This window comes from Diabrotica virgifera, chromosome 2, assembly GCF_917563875.1.
Source record: "Diabrotica virgifera virgifera chromosome 2, PGI_DIABVI_V3a".
NCBI lineage: Eukaryota > Metazoa > Arthropoda > Insecta > Coleoptera > Chrysomelidae > Diabrotica > Diabrotica virgifera.
The window spans coordinates 100463068-100481240 of record NC_065444.1 but is presented as its reverse complement, the minus strand read 5'-3'; the positions used below and the strand labels follow the sequence as shown (position 1 = coordinate 100481240).

The window sequence follows — 18173 nt, the reverse complement described above, 5'->3', positions numbered from 1 at the left end:
TGGCGAATTTTGAAAAATCCTATTTCGGAAACTGTAAATCCTAGAGACTTGTACCAAACTTCATTTTAAAGAGGAAGGATGGAAATTATTTTTCGCTGAAGCAATGCCTATACCTATATCCTTGTGGAAAAAAGTTATGGATCAAAAAATAAAATTGCTTTCTTTCGTGTTTTTTCTTGCTTGTCTTTTGAATATATTTTTGTAAAAAAATATGTTTGACTTTTTAAATGTGATATTTCTCACCCTAATTCACCCTAACTCACCCTAATTCACCCTGTGCCTAGGGACTAATTCACCTCTTTCTCAAAAATGCACCCATGTAAATGGTAGCACTCCGGGGTTTTTTCAAATTTAGAGGTTCATTAACCATATGAGACCCCGTTAACATTGTAGTTCCTTTTAGAGCTATTATTTTGAACATAATCAATAGCCTATCAGTTATGACATAACCGGTTTGTCTAAATAGTTTCAATTATTTTTACTCCTATACCATCTCCCCTATACACTTTCACGGCTTATAATTTTCAATTTTAAAATAGATTAGAGAGCAACAGGAAGGAGCAATAAATTTTATGTAAGTCATAGATATAATTGGACTAGAATTGATTATTGAGCTGAGAACTCTCCTAAATATGTATTACATACCTTACGGAGTAGAATTAAGTATGCATTCGCAAATTTATTGCTAAATAGCACGAATTCCGCATTGAATACATAATGAAGACAGAAAACTTTAAGTTTGGTACAATTCGAATTCGAAGAAACGTAATAATTTTATAGTTAAATACGAGAGTATGTTAGACGTAAATGGAACTATCTTTTTCAAAATTATTACTGTTTTGAACGAAGCTACATCAAGCTGCATGGTAAATTTAAAATAAATCAAACTTAAATACAAAAGTATTTTAAATGTAAATATTAATATTGAGCTAAATGTATAAGCAACATATAACATTAAAATCAAAGATTGTTTAGTGTGAAATGTTACTGAAGATTGTTTTATCTATTGCAGTTCCTTCTTCTTCTTGACTAGCTTTACAACTCCGGGTGAGTCTTCTCTGCATCAGTTATAACCCTCCATCTTCCACGATCTTATGGTGATCAATCATAGTGATGTGATATTAACCTACTTGTATTGCATTGGCTGTAACTTTAAATATTGTGTAGACAACTTTATTCTGTCAGTGATTGACATAAGTTAGTGTCACTGCCAATTTATTTTCAAACTCATTTTGTTAGCGTTATGTACAATTTTATGTTGATTAAAACCAAACATCACAAGTTTTACGTTATCATTCCAATTTAATCAACATAATGGAGAAGTATCTAAGACCCGAGAAGTTCGATGGGGATCCATCTCTGAAATCAACAGCAAAGGAATGGGACCATTGGAAAAGAACTTTTATGAACTTTTTGGCTACCCGGGTTGTTATCCCCGCTGTTTCTCCTGATGGTTTTGCTGGACCACTCCTAGATATTAACAATATTAAGCTACAACTGTTAATAAATCATATTTCGCCACGAGTATATACCTTGATAAGCGATTGTAAAACTTACAACGAATCCATTCAAACGCTTGATAAAATATATATCAAACCAAATAATATTATTCATGCTCGTCACAATGCTAACCACTAGACGACAACAGACAGATGAGACTATCGATTCTTACATGCAATCTTTAAAGCAGTTAGCTAAGGAGTGCAATTTTACTGCTGTAAATGCTGATACTAATAAAAATGATACGATCCGTGGAGCCTTTATCGCTGGAATGACGTCCACAAAGATACGATCAAGATTATTAGAGAGTCTGACATTAACTTTGGAAGAAACTTATAATATACGCTGTGAGCTCGTACGTAGAGGGGATATTTATAAATTCGTGAGCGCCAGTAGTGACAAGTCTGTAAACGTTTACCGGAAATTTGACATAAATGTCAAAGTGATTAATTTTAAATTAAAATTAAAAACATTAATTATAAAAAATATTAGTTGATCAAAGCTGTGGTTTATATTTTTACCTTAAATATACTTACGTTTTAAATACTGAATTTGCGTTTTTTAATGTTCTGTAATATGTAATTATAAATAAATCTTGGCGCCATCTACATGATAATTGTGAAAGTATCCGAAGTAAGAAATTAATATTTCATCAATAGAACGTCAAAATGATTAGCAAAATCTTAAAAAAATCTATTACAATTTAATTACTTTTTAGCGTTGTAAATATTAAGCGATAACAATTAAATAATAAACTTAAAAATTACCGGTGAAAGTTGAATTAGTAACCGCTAGGAGCGACACCAGCGAAGCTCAGAGCGTATAGCTCAGGGGTGGCCAAGTTCCTTAGAGTTCGAGCCATTTTTCAAAATTCGAAATTTCTCGCGAGCCGCAATTCAATTTACCTATATATGTATATTAAAAAAAGATGCAAGATGGTATTAATTTTTTTGTACAGAAGTTATATTTATTGAATACATAAATATAATTACAAAAGACGTGTATTAAATTGAAAGATTAATAATTAAAATATTTATTTTATTTCTTTTGATAATTCTTTAAAATTTGTTGAATAAATTGGTGACAGCACTTCTCAGAGATTCTTTCAAATGCTGGTTAATTATTACTGATCGGCGTTTAATTTTACGAACTTTAAAGTGGAATAATATGATACCCATAAGTATGTTATTCTGAATAGGGAAATAATAGGCAGCCTTTTTTAATTCGTGATACTAAGATTCTGGTACAAAGGACACCGTACACAAACAACTTATGGAAAATATAATGTCACTCAAATGAATTAAAATTTACATGAATAGTTCCGTCTCGAAATTACAATCATATCATATCATTGTGCCATCACATCACTATTTAGAATTGGCGCAATAATATGAAATGATTGTAATTAAATTGTATTTCATTTGACTGACATTATATTTTCCATAAGATATGTGCGGTGTGCGGTGTCCTTTCCAAAATTCAGTAATCGGCTTCGACCTATATATTAATTATAGAGCTCGATCTTCTTGAATCTCTGTTAATTCTAATTCTCGAGACGTTTTTTGGGAATTAATTATATTGAAAATGAAAAATTCAACTTTAATTATGTTAATTTCAAATAGAACCAGAAAAAAATCAAGAAAAGCAGAAAAAATCAATTAACAATCAAAAACTATTCCTTCTAGCTTCTGTATATACCCGTTGTTTTTCTTGTTATTAGAACAATTTTTTTAATTCGAAGAAAATGACGAAAAATTGACAAGGATCAAGGGTGCATCTATCGAGAGCCACAAACAATCCTTTAAAGAGCCGCATGTGGCTCGCGAGCCACAGTTTGGCCACCCCTGATATAGTTATTTCAATGGAAATGGCAGAACTCAACTCTCAGGTTTATGCAAGTCAAAATCCAACACTCAGTGCTCCATAGATAAATAATATAGTAGTACCAGATAGATAGACAACTCACTGTAAAAATTTAGTTCCTTACGCCATTTGCGTCTGATGTGTTAACTAATCACCATTTGGCGGGAAATTTAAATGGAGAAGCATTAATTTTATCCGTTTAGCGCCTCTTGCGGGCAATTTCGTTACTAATTAAAATATCTTATTATTTTACAAGAAATAATCTCACTTACATTAGTAAAATAAAATACCAAAACTTATTAAGCTTGTTAAAGTATTTTATTTAAATAATATCTAAGTAATACTCATAAATTACCTATTCGGAATTCTCAAGTTACAAAATATGTTATTTTTGCTGTCAAATTTAGTAAGGAAAAGGGATATAAAAAAGTTAGACAATGTTTTTCTAAATATAGGTACGTGTATTTATTTGTTGTTTCAGATAAAACAGTTATAAATTAATTACTATTTACCTATGCATTTTTCTAACTTTTCTATGATTTGTACACAACAATAATAAACCATGTTTATTTTTTTATTAACACAACACCAAAGTTCTTTTGTAACTAAAACAAAACTACACTTTATAAACGAAGGATAAGGAACCAACTTAAATTGAAATTACTAAGAATAAATCGTTAAAGATAATGCAATAAAAACTGTAAACCAATAGAAAATTATTTGCACTAACTCTAACCTAACTGTCATTACTTTTGACAGAATTGACATTGCATTGCCGAGTTAAGCCTCGTTTGATTATTTTATTTGTGACATTCAGGTATGGTGTTAACATAAATGATTGGTTAAAGTCTTCGTGAGCGAGATAGGCTGTCATTTCTCTTTATTTAGCTGATCGGTGTGGAACTGGTGGGGGAAATTCCCCAATTGTTCCATATAAGATTCCAGGCCATGCAGTGCTCTACCTGGTAACTATCAATTTGAGTCACAGAGGTCTCCAACGAATTCTGAACTTGTCACTGTGACAGCTGCTACCAACTCTACTGCTAACTCTTCTAGGTCAGGACACAAATGTTTTTTCTGCGGTGGGCCAATACATCCAAGGAAAAACTGTCCTGCTCGGGAATTCATCTGTAAATCCTGTAATAAAAAGAGGCACTTTGCAAAGGTTTGCCGCTCCAAGAGCACTAGTGCACCTACCAATGTATCTGAAGTCTACGATAACTGTACAGCTTGCGTTCTTGCTGCTACTCCTGCTTCATTGAAGAAAGCTATCGTGCCTGCTTTTATAAAAGGCCTTAGTGCTGATGCCCTTATAGATACGGGTAGCTCTGTCAGTTTTGTTAATGGAGACTTCGCTAGCATATGCAAACTCCCTAGGAAGCCATGTACGCAGACTGTTTCTATGGCCTCATTATCGCACTCCTCTCAAGTTAAAGGTGTAACTTGTCAAAATATTCAAATTGGTGACCACTCCTATGACAACATTAACTTATTTATAGTTAAAAATCTCTGTGCTGATATAATAATTGGTCATGATGTTCTATCTAACCACTCGAGTCTAGAGTTTAAATTTGGAGGATCTAAAGAAGTATTCAGAATAGCAGAATCGATTCTAGATATAGGATATTAATACATAATATATACAAACATGCTGAAATGGTAGTCACGATGGATAACGACATGAAAACTAGGCCAATCAAAATCAACCGAGGAGTAAGACAGGAAGACACCATATCTCCAAAACTATTTACTGCCGCACTTGAAGACATCTTTAAATCATTAAATTGGGAAACAAAGGGACTCTCGATAAATGGAAAGTATTTAAACAACCTAAAATATGCAGATGACGTGGTACTAATAGCCGACAGCTGGAAAGAACTGAAGGTGATGATCGATGAGCTTCATAGAGAATCCTTAAAAAAAGGACTAAAAATGAACTTGAGCAAAACTAAGCTAATGTCGAACAAAGATGATCAACCAACGATAACCATCCAAGGAACAAAAGTGGAACATGTAAAAGAATATATATATCTAGGTCAGAATATCAAGGTAAACAAAGAAAATCAAACTACCGAAATAAGCAGACGAGTAAGAATGGGATGGGCTGCATTCGGAAAACTCTCATATATACTAAAGACAAAAAGATACCACAATACCTTCGAACCAAAGTGTTCGATTCTTGTATCCTTCCCGTTCTCACTTACGGAGCTCAAACCTGGACATTCACAAAAATGAACATGGACAAGATTAGAAAAACTCAAAGAGCCATGGAACGACAGATGCTTGGTATCTCACTAATAGATCGGCAAACAAACGAAGCAACCCGAAACAAAACAAAGTAAGGGATGCCGTGTAACAAGCGGCTAAATTAAAATGGAAATGGGCTGGACACAACGAACGTCTCGAAAATGGTAGATGGAGCAAGGAAGTTGGAAACTGGCGACCGTACGAAGCGAAGAGACCAAGAGGAAGATCTCAAATGCGCTGGAGCGATGACATCAGAAGAGTCGCAGGACCAATGTGGAAACGCCTCACACACAACAGAGATGAATGGCGAGAAATGGGAGAGGCCTTTATTCGACATTTCGAATAGAAAAAAGGCTATAAAAAAAAAAGAAGTATTCAAAGTGTGTAGCGTCGTTGAATCCTCAGTTCCTGCAGTTCCTTTATTTTGTAACCTGACCTCAAATTGTAAACCAATCGTAGCAAAATCACGCAGGTATAGTACTGAAGATCAGATTTTTATTAAAAATGAGGTGAAGAAGCTTTTAAGCGATGGCATTATTGAAGAAAGTCAATCCCCTTGGAGAGCGCAAGTCCTTATCACCAAAAACGAAATTCACAAGAAGCGCCTTGTCATTGATTATTCTCAGACAGTTAATCGATTTACACAACTTGATGCCTATCCACTACCAAATATCGAAGAAATGGTTTCCAAAGTGTCACAATTCACTGTCTTTAGTGCACTAGATTTTCAAAGTGCATACCATCAGGTCCCAATCCTTCCACATGAAAAGCTGTACACAGCCTTTGAAGCCGCTGGTAAACTGTACCAATTTCGACGTATTCCGTTTGGTGTTACCAATGGTGTATCCAGTTTCCAAAAAACAATCGACTGGCTCATACACACAGAAAATCTTGAAGGGACATATGCCTACCTTGATGACATAACTGTTTGTGGCAAGACGAAAGTAGAACATGACAAAAATCTTGAGAACTTTCTGAAAGCCACAGACAAATACGGCTTGACTCTGAACAAAACGAAGAGCAAATTTAATCAAACAGTAATAAACTTACTCGGGTATACTATAGGCCCAAACCATATCATAAAGCCAGATGGTAGCAGATTACAACCCTTATTAAAAATGTCATCACTAGGGAGCGGATTTATATGCGATCAATTTTGATGAAATATGCGCATACATATGCAGTAAAAAATTACGAAATATGCGCAAGATATGCACAATAATTACAAAAAATGCACAGTTTGAGAAAGCACATAATTTGTCTACAATAAAATAAATGTATTGCTTTTCCACTATATTCTTGATTTTTTATGGTCTCGTTGTAAATTTGAGGTAGGTAGTACCTACGTAATTTTTTCTCAAAGTACTTTCATCGGAAACACTATTTTTTGAATATATTTCCAAAAAACTTTTAACCATAGATTAGCATAAATCCGAATTAAATTTATATTGTTCCTTGGATGAAGTCATCAACGATTGTCTACTGTCAATGGGTTACTGATCAACTACTTTTGATTTACTTATCTTCTTGAAATTTGACTTGTGTAGTTTATGTCCCGACGTGTTGTATAACCGAAAATTTTTGCTAAGTTGGTATCTACGACAATAACACATTCATTTTCAAACTGTTTAAACTTAAAATGTTGAGGAAGCAGCCAAATATTATTTATTAAAAAAAAGAGGAAGAAAGCAATCTTAAACTCACCATTTTCGTACATGCTTTGCAGAATAATTTTCCATTGGTGTAAAGAAGCTGGAGATAGGTTCTGATAGGGGAATAAACCAGGCTAGAATCTTTCGGCATATTGCACCATTCGCAAGCAAAAGTACTTTTAAGTCTTAAACTAACTCTTACTCAAAAACTAAACATTCACATTGACGGACTAAAAGTGACTAATTTTACTGATTTACGGGATCTGATTAAAATCATATTTAAATTTCCGTCAGAGAATCATAAAACGAAGTTTAGAGGTGTAAATATTCTCTTAACAATAGGGTATTTAACATCCTACAAACATTTTATGACGGCGTACTAGACGCACTTATTGTGGGAAAGATCGGATGTTTTCTAAGAAAAACCGAAAAGGTAGTGAATGAGCGGACAGGTAGTTCTCTAAAAGGTATGATTAGCATGTGCGGGATAATATTTTGTGTAGAATTGAAAGAAAATTCAATTTTTTCGTTTGAACAAAAATGAAAACAACACGTTTCTTTAAAAATATGCAAAATTTGGTAAAGTTCTCAAATATGCGAAATATGCAAGCAATATGCATTTAGCATAAAATCCGCTCCCTAGTCATCACCAAATGACACTGTATTTCTTAGAAGGGTATTGGGTATGTTTGCTCATTATTCAAAATGAATTCACAACTTTTCCGAAAAGGTCCACACATTAGCTCTTGTCAACAATTTTCCCTTAAACGAAAATGCTTTATCATGTTTTGAAAATCTAAAATCTATAGTTGCAAAGGCGTCTGTTCATTCTATCAATGAAAATATGCCAATTGTTGAAACCGATGCTTCAGAACACTCAATTGCTGCTACCTTGAGTCAGGATTCCAGACCCGTTGCTTTCTTTTTAAGATCGCTTAATATAACTCTAGTGAGCTGAACCATTCTTCTGTGGAGAAAGAAGCGTATGCTATCGTTGAATCTCTAAAGAAGTGGCGTCATTTTCTTATAGGAAAGCCATTCACAGTCATCACCGATCAAAGGTCTGTAACATTTATGTTCAACACGAAGCATTCCAGCAAAATTAAAAATTAAAAAATACAAAGATGGCGACTTGAATTGGCATCTTATAAATATGACATTGTGTATCGACCAGGAAAAGACAACCTAGCAGCGGATGCTTTATCACGCATCTGCTCTTGCGCTACTAACACGACGGCAGGTGCATCAAAACTCAAGTCACTTCACACAGCACTTTGTCATCCAGGAGTAACACGTATGTTTCACTGGATAAAATCAAATAATTTACCTTTCTCTCTCGATGAAGTTAAGAATATGACTCGTGACTGTCAAGTATGTGCTAAAATCAAGCCTAGGTACTTTAAGAATGAGGGACCTCTTCCGAAGCTCATAAAAGCCACATCTCCCTTCGAACGCCTTAGTATCGATTTTAAAGGACCAGTGCCTTCGAATACCAATAATCGTTATATTCTTACGGTAATAGATGAGTATTCCAGATTCCCATTTGCTTTTCCATGTAGTGACATTAGTGCCAAAACAGTAATCAAGAATTTAAATAACTTATTCATGATGTTTGGAATGCCTGCATATATCCATTCGGATAGAAGGACTCAATTTCTATCAGCTGAAGCAGTGGCGGATCCAGAGGGGGGGCGCGGGGGGCGCGCGCCCCCCCTCAGTTAAAGAAAGTTATAGCCTATACCATATTTTTAAGTTTAAACGAAAAATTTGATTTGGAAAAGTCGTTAACAACACAAGTTTAATAATGTTTTGATAGTATGATGATTTTAAAAACCACCAATGATGTATATTTCTCGCGGTAAGAGGTAACGGATAGTCATGTGATGAGCGATGCAGCGGTGTAAACGGGAGTTAACCAGCCGTCTGGACGCTGACGGTGACGGACTGGCGGGTAGAGATAGAAAATACCGCTACTTTCTGGTATTAGGTGACGGCGTTCCGTGACTCAGCTGTAATAGGTGACGGTATTATATTATTTTTGTCACCTATTACCTGACAGCAGGAGACTGCTATCCCCTCCCCAGCCCTTCGGTATTATGGGTCCTGTCTGAGTATTTCAGCATTATTTATACAAATACTATGAGATTTTTGAATGAGTGAGTTTTTAATTTTAACTTTAATGAGTGTTATATACTGTGTCTGACGATGATGGGCATCCACCGAAACATGTAACAACAAAAAGCAACAATTTTTGGATTTGATGGAAAGGTAAGTTTACCATATTACTTGGAATGGTTATACTGTACTTTTAACTGCATTGCAATATCATAACTACAATGTTTCTTAAAAAGGGTTTCTATTTTAGCAACAGCAGAGAGATCATTTTCTACGCTGAGGCGATTGAAAAGCTGGATGAGGACCAGAATGACCGAAGACCGCCTGACCGGACTGGCTCTCATGAATGTTCACAGGGATATAGAAGTGGACATCAATAAAATTATCGATCGGTATTCCAGCAAGAAGAATAGAAAACTGGATTTTGTAATTTAAGGGAAAACAACGTAGTTTTTGTTAAGCCAAAGTATTTTTGTTTTGTTTTATAATTTACTTCTAATGTCAGTAATTAAATCATACTAAACATAATGTTAGTTAATCATTTTGCAACTTTCTTTTATACAGTATATTAATACCTTGTGTCTTATAAAAACGTAATCTTGATATTTGAAAAATATTTTTAAATAATGAAACATAAAAAAAGTGTTTTTTGCTTGTTACATTTTTTAATAGTTCAAATGGAATGACTATAAGCCACTCTTAAAGTATTTAAGTAGGATGAGTTTCCAGTCTAAATGTACCACAGGACTACAGTGTCTACTACCAGTCACTACACGTATCATCCTAAATCATTTCTATCTGCTAGAGTAGAGAGTTGAAAATAGCTGAGTTTATTTGTCAATTTCAAGGTTATTTTTTTGTAAACGCAGTGTGAACAGAGTAAAAAAATGTGTTTTAAAACGTCAATTTTCAAAACTCAAAAAAGGGTATTCCATACCCCCAAACCCCCCGGTATTGGGCCCATGTTGACAAGGTTACGCCCCCCCCCTCAAGAAATCTCTGGATCCGCCCCTGAGCTGAAGTCAAAGAGTTTCTCAACTTCAGAGGGATCGCGACTAGTAGAACTACTGCTTATAATCCTCAAGGAAATGGTTAAGTGGAGAAGTTAAATTGTACTGTCTGGAAAGCTATCCAACTGGCCTGTGAATCACATGAAGCACCTATTGAGACTTGGGAACAATATCTGCCAAATGTTCTGCATTCCATTTCATTTTTATGTAACGCAACTAACCGTGCGTCACATGAAAGAATGTTCGTGCACACACGTAGATCTCCAAATGGGAATACAATACCGTCATGGCTAGCAGAATCAGGGCATGTATTGATGAAAAGGTTCGATCGGAAAAGCAAGTATCTCCCTATCGTAGAAGAAGTCGAGGTAATAGAGGCAAATCCTGAATACCCTTTTGTTAAACTGAAAGACGGACGGGAGACCACATTGTCGAATCGTCATCTGGCTCCAATTGGACGAGGTAAGGGACAAATACTGGAGATACCAGATCAAGAACCAGTGTTGGTAGAGGACCTACATGAGTTATATTCGAGCTTTAATGAATCCTCATCTACAACCACGCAAAACATGCAGCCCCAAGCAGATACGTCTATGTCTCCCCCTCCACTGGCTCCATTACTTGTTAAAGAACCCCCAAAGTGTTCTGCACGAAGTTCAGCAACACCTCCTTCAGGAGCGTCTAGAAGATCTGAAAGAGTTCGTCATTTACCACGGTATTTGGAAGACTATAATGTTGGAGAATGATGTGATATTAACCTACTTGTATTACATTGGCTGTAACTTTAAATATTGTGTAGACAACTTTATGTCAGTGATTGACATAAGTTAGTGTCACTGCCAATTTATTCTCAAACTCATTTTGTTAGCGTTATGTACAATTTTATGTTGATTAAAACCTTACATCAGAGGTTTTACGTTATCATTCCACCTAGATAAATCGGCTTCAACATCATCCTTCCATCTTTTTCTGGGACGGCCTACTGATCTTCTATCGTCTGGTCTCTCAAAAAATACTGTCTTCCCCTGATCTTAACACCTGACCTGCCCATATTATCCGGTTAGCTTTAATATCATCATCATTATCCTGGTGCTACAGTCCTTAGAGGGCCTCGACCTTCTCAAGCGTTCTACGCCATTCTGTTCTGTCCCTTGCCTGCACTTTCCAGTTGCCGACTCCGATCTTCTCGGCATCTTGTGTTACCCCGTCCATCCACCTCAACTTTGGTCTACCCCGTCTTCTCATTCCCACGGGTTGAGCTGTTAGAATCCTTTTTATCCTGTTCGATTCAGGGGCTCGGACTACATGTCCTGCCCACTGAAGGCGATTTCGCTTAATTATAGTGATTATTTCATTCATAGGAGATTCTGACCAATAGAAAGCTACAGAAATGCAAATTAAGGTGATAATTTTTGATAATATCCCGTCGTTAAGTATATTACGTCAGATGCCCTTCGTTGCTACGAAAAAATACATTTAGTGACATTAATGACAATTAATGTTTTAAAAGTTATAAAAGTGATGACTTTCAACCGTAAAATATTTTATAACGACTGTGTGTTTAACAGTACTAATTTGTACTTACATAAATAAATTACAATAAAATTTTGGTTTTGAACAGTTTTATTCATGAAATAATCGCAACAAATTGCACTTGAACTCTAAAATTAATATAGAATTTTAGAGCTCTTGTGCAATTATTACTGATAATATCTTTTCCACCAAACGTTTGCTTGTAGATATTTTGCAGTTCAAAGTTATATCTACGCCTCCATATTCCGTTCTCACAAACCGCTCCGAATATCTTGCGTAGTACCTTTCTTTCAAAAATTGATAGAGCGGATTCATCTGTTTTAGTTAGCGTCCATGCCTCTGAACCATATGTGAGAATGGGGACTATCAATGTTCTATACAGCCTTATACGAGTTTTTTGAGACAGACGTTTGTTAGATAAGTACTTTGATAGACCATGATAACACCTGTTTGCAATTATTATTCGCCTTTTTATTTCCTCAGATGTGTCATTATTGGGGTTAACCGATGTCCCTAGATATAGATATATCTGACAATATTTTTAGTATCATACAGAGTCACAGATTCAGCATTATGGCGCCTTCTGCACTTTCCTGTCACTCATCTCTTTGAGGGCCAAATATTATTCTGAGAACATTTCTTTCAAATACCAGCAGCTTATTATTTATTTCTCGCTTATATTATAGAGTCCATGTTTCTCTTCTATATGATATGGAAGCATTTCCTTATCGGAGTTCCAAAAGACGGGAAATGTATATTAATAGATCCGAATTATAAGATGGAAGTTCGAGCAAAAAACTGTTCAACGAAATCTTCAAATAGACCACATTGTCTGAAATTGAGAATTGTGAGAGAATTGAATAACCTATCAAATGAGCTATCGTACGACGCATATTCTTATTTAAAAAAAGGATCCATTTTGTCATCACGCCCAGATATGTGACGTCATTAGTACGATATATATGCCAAAAAAAAATAATATAAATATAAAAATTGAACCTGTTTCTGGATTTTTTTTCCAAATCGTCTATTCACGAAAACATTTAATTATTCCAACCTTTACGTGCTCATTGTGTATTATTTAAAAAATCTTCGAACGCGAACCATCTCGAATAATAATCCTAATTCCTTATTCAACAATGCAATTTTCATTTCGTTATCATCACTTTGGTTCACAAAATTATTAGTGCTCTTACGAATCGAATGCATCAACTTCCGTTGAGATACATCTAGCTAGAAAAATTTAATTGGCCTGGGGGGCTTTTTACTGTTCCTTTGCCTCACCTAAATAAGATTAAATGGTACATGGATCTAGGGATGGCGGTTTTTGACAAAACACCGGTTTTCGGTTATACCGGTTTTTTTTGCTTACGGTTTAACCTGGCGGTTATAACCGCCCAAAAAAACCGGTTTTTGGAAAAACCGGTTTTCGGTTTTTTAATCCAATAGGTTACAAAGTTACATTTACAATACACTTTAATTTGCGATACTCCATTCGACTCGATATCAATATGATCAAAATTAGTACTATCGAAAGAACATGTATTACTTTTAACACGTTTGTATTTTTATAGAATAGGTACATTTTAACTCATTTAATACTTCCTGTATGAGTGTATCGTTTTGAAAACGTAGCGAAATTCTTGGAGATTCGTATTCGTAATCAGTAATTCGATATTCATAGTCAGAGCATTATTTTTGGTAATCAGGAAAAGTCATTCACGCACTTTCAATGTCAAGAGTTAAGTGTGAAAAATAGATGATGTTTGCGTCTAACTCAACCAGATCACTTCTTATGTAAATATTATGATTACAAATACCTTTTCAAGGAAATATTATAATAAAACTTAATAATTGTTTCTGGCTGATGTGAGATTGCACTTTCAGTTTGCTTCTGTATTTTATAAAATAAAATAAAATTTGAATTATGGTTTTGTTTGGAATAATTACTTGAAAATAGTAATTATGATTGGAATCCAAAATAATACCTAACCTAATCCTAATCACCGTAAAAACCTAATAACCGGTTTTTACTTTAAAAAGAAAAAACCGGTTATAACCGGGACAAAAAACAACCGGTAAAACCGGTTATTGCGAAGTAAAAAACCGGTTTTAGGTTTAAACCGGTAGGTTTTTCCCATCCCTACATGGATCTATAAATATTTCAATAAATTAACTTCTTTTAGTTTTTAGTAGGTACTAGCAAACGAAGAAAAGCTCAGACGTTTTGAATGAAAAATATTTAGAAACATTTTCGGACCTCACCACGACATTAACACAAACCAGTATATGCCGATATCCGAACTAATATCGAATTAAAAGCATTATACCGTGACACCGATATTGTCCAAGAAATTAAATCACAGCGACTAAGATGGAAGATGGGCAGGCCACGTGCACAGACTTCATAACGAGAGACTTATAATAAGACTGGTTATGGGAGGAGATTCCTACATGCAAAAGACCACTCGGACGTACCAGAATACGGTGGAGAGATAACATCCAAGCAGATCTCCAAAAAATGAACATTCCATTTGACCCTATGTTGATGGATTCGGAAGACCTAACAAATTGGAAAAAAAGTTGTACAGTCAGCCAGCACCCATCCAGGGTTGTAGCGCTACGTGATGATGATGATGATGATGACTAGCTAAACTGCTCATATAAATTTGTAACTTAGTGGTTGCTAAATAACGATATAAATTTGTATACAAGAAACTAATTTTTGACATTCTTTTAATTTGTATTCTAGAGCATATTCTCCCCGTCAGGTCGTCAGAATATCCTTTATCGATAAAATTTAACCGATAAAATGTGTAAAGGGTTCTTCAAAATTAAACTGAGATCGTGGAGAGGCTTGAAGGATACTTTAACGAATGCAGCTGCCAAGAATCGATCGGAATTTAGTTTCAAGGACCAAGAAATAATGGAATGCATTCAAATGATTTAGTAATTTTAAAGCAATAGTCCTACAATCATAATTTGAATCCAACATCTATATTTATACTTATTGCACAGCTAGAAAGAAGTTTTGTTTATAAAAATGTATACCATTTTTATTCAGTTACAATGCGAAGGCAAAACAATCTTACTTTTCAATTAGAATACGGAGCGCAGTCCAGTCCTCTGAATCGCGATTTTCGGCTCTTATTGGAGCCTCATCGGAGAGAACGTAGGCACTGTTCTCCATATCCTAAATGACCAGCCGAGAGTTTTTCCCACCCATTGCAACCGAAGTGAAGGTATTAGGTGACTAGCGTCATCTGGCAATTGAAAGATGAAGTAGTTTTCAATCCTAATAGCAAAATTAATAATATTGAAAATATTAAAACATTACTAAAAGATTTTTAAATTGAAAACTTATTGGTACACTTTCCTGGTGACACCTCCAAGGCTTCTACAATTTGCAAGCACATGGATGCTGCAGTGAAGACAAAGGGAAGGAATTCTACACTATGCAATTCACATCCCCCGTCTGCAGCTTGGTAAAGTTCCAACGGAAAATGCACCTGGTTACTCTACGGAGTAATACGATTATTACTCCATAATAATAATAGTCGTATTACTCCGTAGAGTAACCAAGTGCATTTTCCGTTGGAACTCTACCAAGCTGCAGACGGGGGATGTGAATTGCATAGTGTAGAATTCCTTCCCTTTGTCTTCACTGCAGCATCCATGTGCTTGAAAATTGTAGAAGCCTTGGAGGTGTCACCAACAAAAGTGTACCAATAAGTTTTCAATTTAAAAATCTTTTAGTAATGTTTTTAATATTTTCAATATTATTAATTTTGCTATTAGGATTGAAAACTACTTCATCTTTTAAGTTTTGTTTACTAAATCAGTCATATATTAGGGGAGTCAATGTAGATTGAAAATATGCATTGTTTCAAAAAAAATGAATCAACCTTATGTTTTTCTAAAACCTTTTTTTTTTAGTTTATAAATATGTTAAAGTAAAAAGTTCTACTCAGAAATTTGGCCGATAATTGTGTATTAATTTTTTAAAGAATAAAACTGTTTTGTCTCAATAATTTTAAAAATATCGGTAAATTCATCATCTTAGTTTGATCAAAAATGTTTCTATTTTATTTTTGAGTATGCTGAATCCAAATCTGACATTAGAAACAACTTGACATTAAAAAAAAATTTTGAGCTCTTATACAGTGTGACTGCTTAACTTGGAACCATATTATGGGAAACGTTATTTTTTATAAAACACGCGACTAAGTACGCGAACTTATGGCTCGACGACCTTTTTCGCGCGTGTATCACAGCAAGTACCCGTACTTTAAGTCCGCCGAGTAAGTACGCCGTCGATCCAACAAGTTTGAAATCTTACTCGTAACCCGTACGTATACCACTGCCATGAGCCGCTAGCCTCGAGCCATCATGCTATTGCGTTTAAAGTTACACTTTTATTTTCACTAATTAAGCAAATTGCCTAGAAATAATTCAATCGTTTATTGTTGAAAGGAGACAAGTTACATTTTACAAGTTTTGAGAAAACCGTAAAACACTATTTTAAGCTATACTAAATTATTTTTGATTATTTGTTTTTAAGTAAACCTAATTATTTATAGGCAGTTTTATCCTCTTGATGAAAATATTACCCTCTTATCTATGATATTTTGTTTGTTACTCACACTTTTCGATTTTGTCTTTTTTATTAGTATTAAAAATATATAACACGGTAGGATACGATACGAAGTATATAATACGATAAAATTCCTAAATAGCACAAACCACCGACGGCGACCGCGATCTTTAAAACCGCGTACATTAAGTCTGCCGTGTATCACCGACGGCGAGCCGAGTAAGTCCGCGATCTTTAAACCCGCGTACTTAAAGTTTGCGTGTGTATCACGCGCTTTAAGTGGAATTTATTTTTTTTGGTGAGAAATATCTAAATGTTGTAATGTTTATATAATTTTTGTGTTTTAGTTTTATTTGTCCGTAGACAGAATGACTTGTCCTATAGGTATGTTGTATAATATGTTTCAAAGGATAAATAAGTGCCTATTTAAATATTTTTTATATTATTTTTATTACAAAAGAAATAAAAGTACAATTCTACTGTTAACGTATTTTGTTTACAATAGAAAGTATTTAATAATTATTAATGTGAGGATTATACTAAATCGAAACCACAAAATGCTAATATTGATTGGTAATTATTATTATACTTTACGAGTATAATTTATAATTTATACTAAGATTCAATCATCCGATATCACATTTTTTCAATTTTATACTAGGTAGGTTTTGTACTAGGTAGGTACAGGAATACCAGATAGTAAACACCTTTGTCTATCTCGGGTCTAGTATAACTAACGATGGCAACTGTGAAGCAGAAGTTCGGAGACGTATTGGTATGGCAAAAAATGCGATGAGTCGCCTAACTAAAGTTTGGAAAGACAGATCTATCTCTCAAAATATCAAGATGAGACTAGTGAATGCCCTTGTATTCTCAATATTTCTATACGGAGCAGAGACTTGGAATCTTCGCGCATGCGAGCGCCAAAAAATTGATGCCTTTGAGATGTGGTGCTGGAGAAGAATGCTGCGCATACCATGGACAGCTCATAGGACAAACGTTTCCATTCTAAACCAACTCAATATTAAAAAAAGGCTATCCACAATATGTCTGCAATGAATTCTGCAATTCTTTGGTCACGTGGTTCGCAGAGGTGACGACAGTTTGGAGAGATTAATCGTTTCTGGAAACGTTCCGGGGAGAAGATCAAGAGGACGATCACCAAATAGGTGGTCCGACCAAATAAAGAATTCAGCTGGAAACTCATTCTGCGAAGCTCTTAGAGCAGCTGAAGATAGAGACCAATGGAGAAACATTGTTAGGAATATTGGAAGAAATCACGATCCTCAGTAATGGGGAAACGACAAGAGAGAGAGAGAGAGAGAGAGAGAGAGAGAGAGAGAGAGAGAGAGAGAGAGAGGTATGTCAAAAATATAAATTTCGCTTATACTCCGGTCAACTTACACATCCTAGGTTACAAAAATTACTATCAAGCTGAAAATTGGCAGAATTGTTCAAAATACCATCATAAATAAAATCTAAAAAGTCCTCTAAAAAATTTACGCGGGGTCAAAGGTCACCAGATATAGTTTTTAGAGATTTTTAGCGAAACGGCAACTTTTATCATAAAATTAGTTCTGACAAAAAAATGTAGATTAGATAATTATCTATAAAAAATGTGTTATTACTTTTTTTCCTAAGAGCCACCGTTTTTGAGAT

At 34.8% G+C, this 18173-nt stretch overlaps 1 protein-coding gene and 1 long non-coding RNA gene across 3 annotated transcripts in view; one reads left to right on the top strand and one right to left on the bottom strand.

Annotated features, from left to right (window-relative positions):
- LOC114343861 (protein PALS2) overlaps window positions 1–18173 on the bottom strand; it is a 358522-nt gene that overhangs the window by 320745 nt on the left and 19604 nt on the right. The gene's annotated exons all lie outside the window — the stretch shown is intronic.
- LOC114343898 (uncharacterized) lies at window positions 9448–9905 on the top strand. The gene is made up of 2 exons (XR_007696453.1): window positions 9448–9530; window positions 9628–9905. It is a non-coding gene; the product is annotated as an uncharacterized LOC114343898 (long non-coding RNA).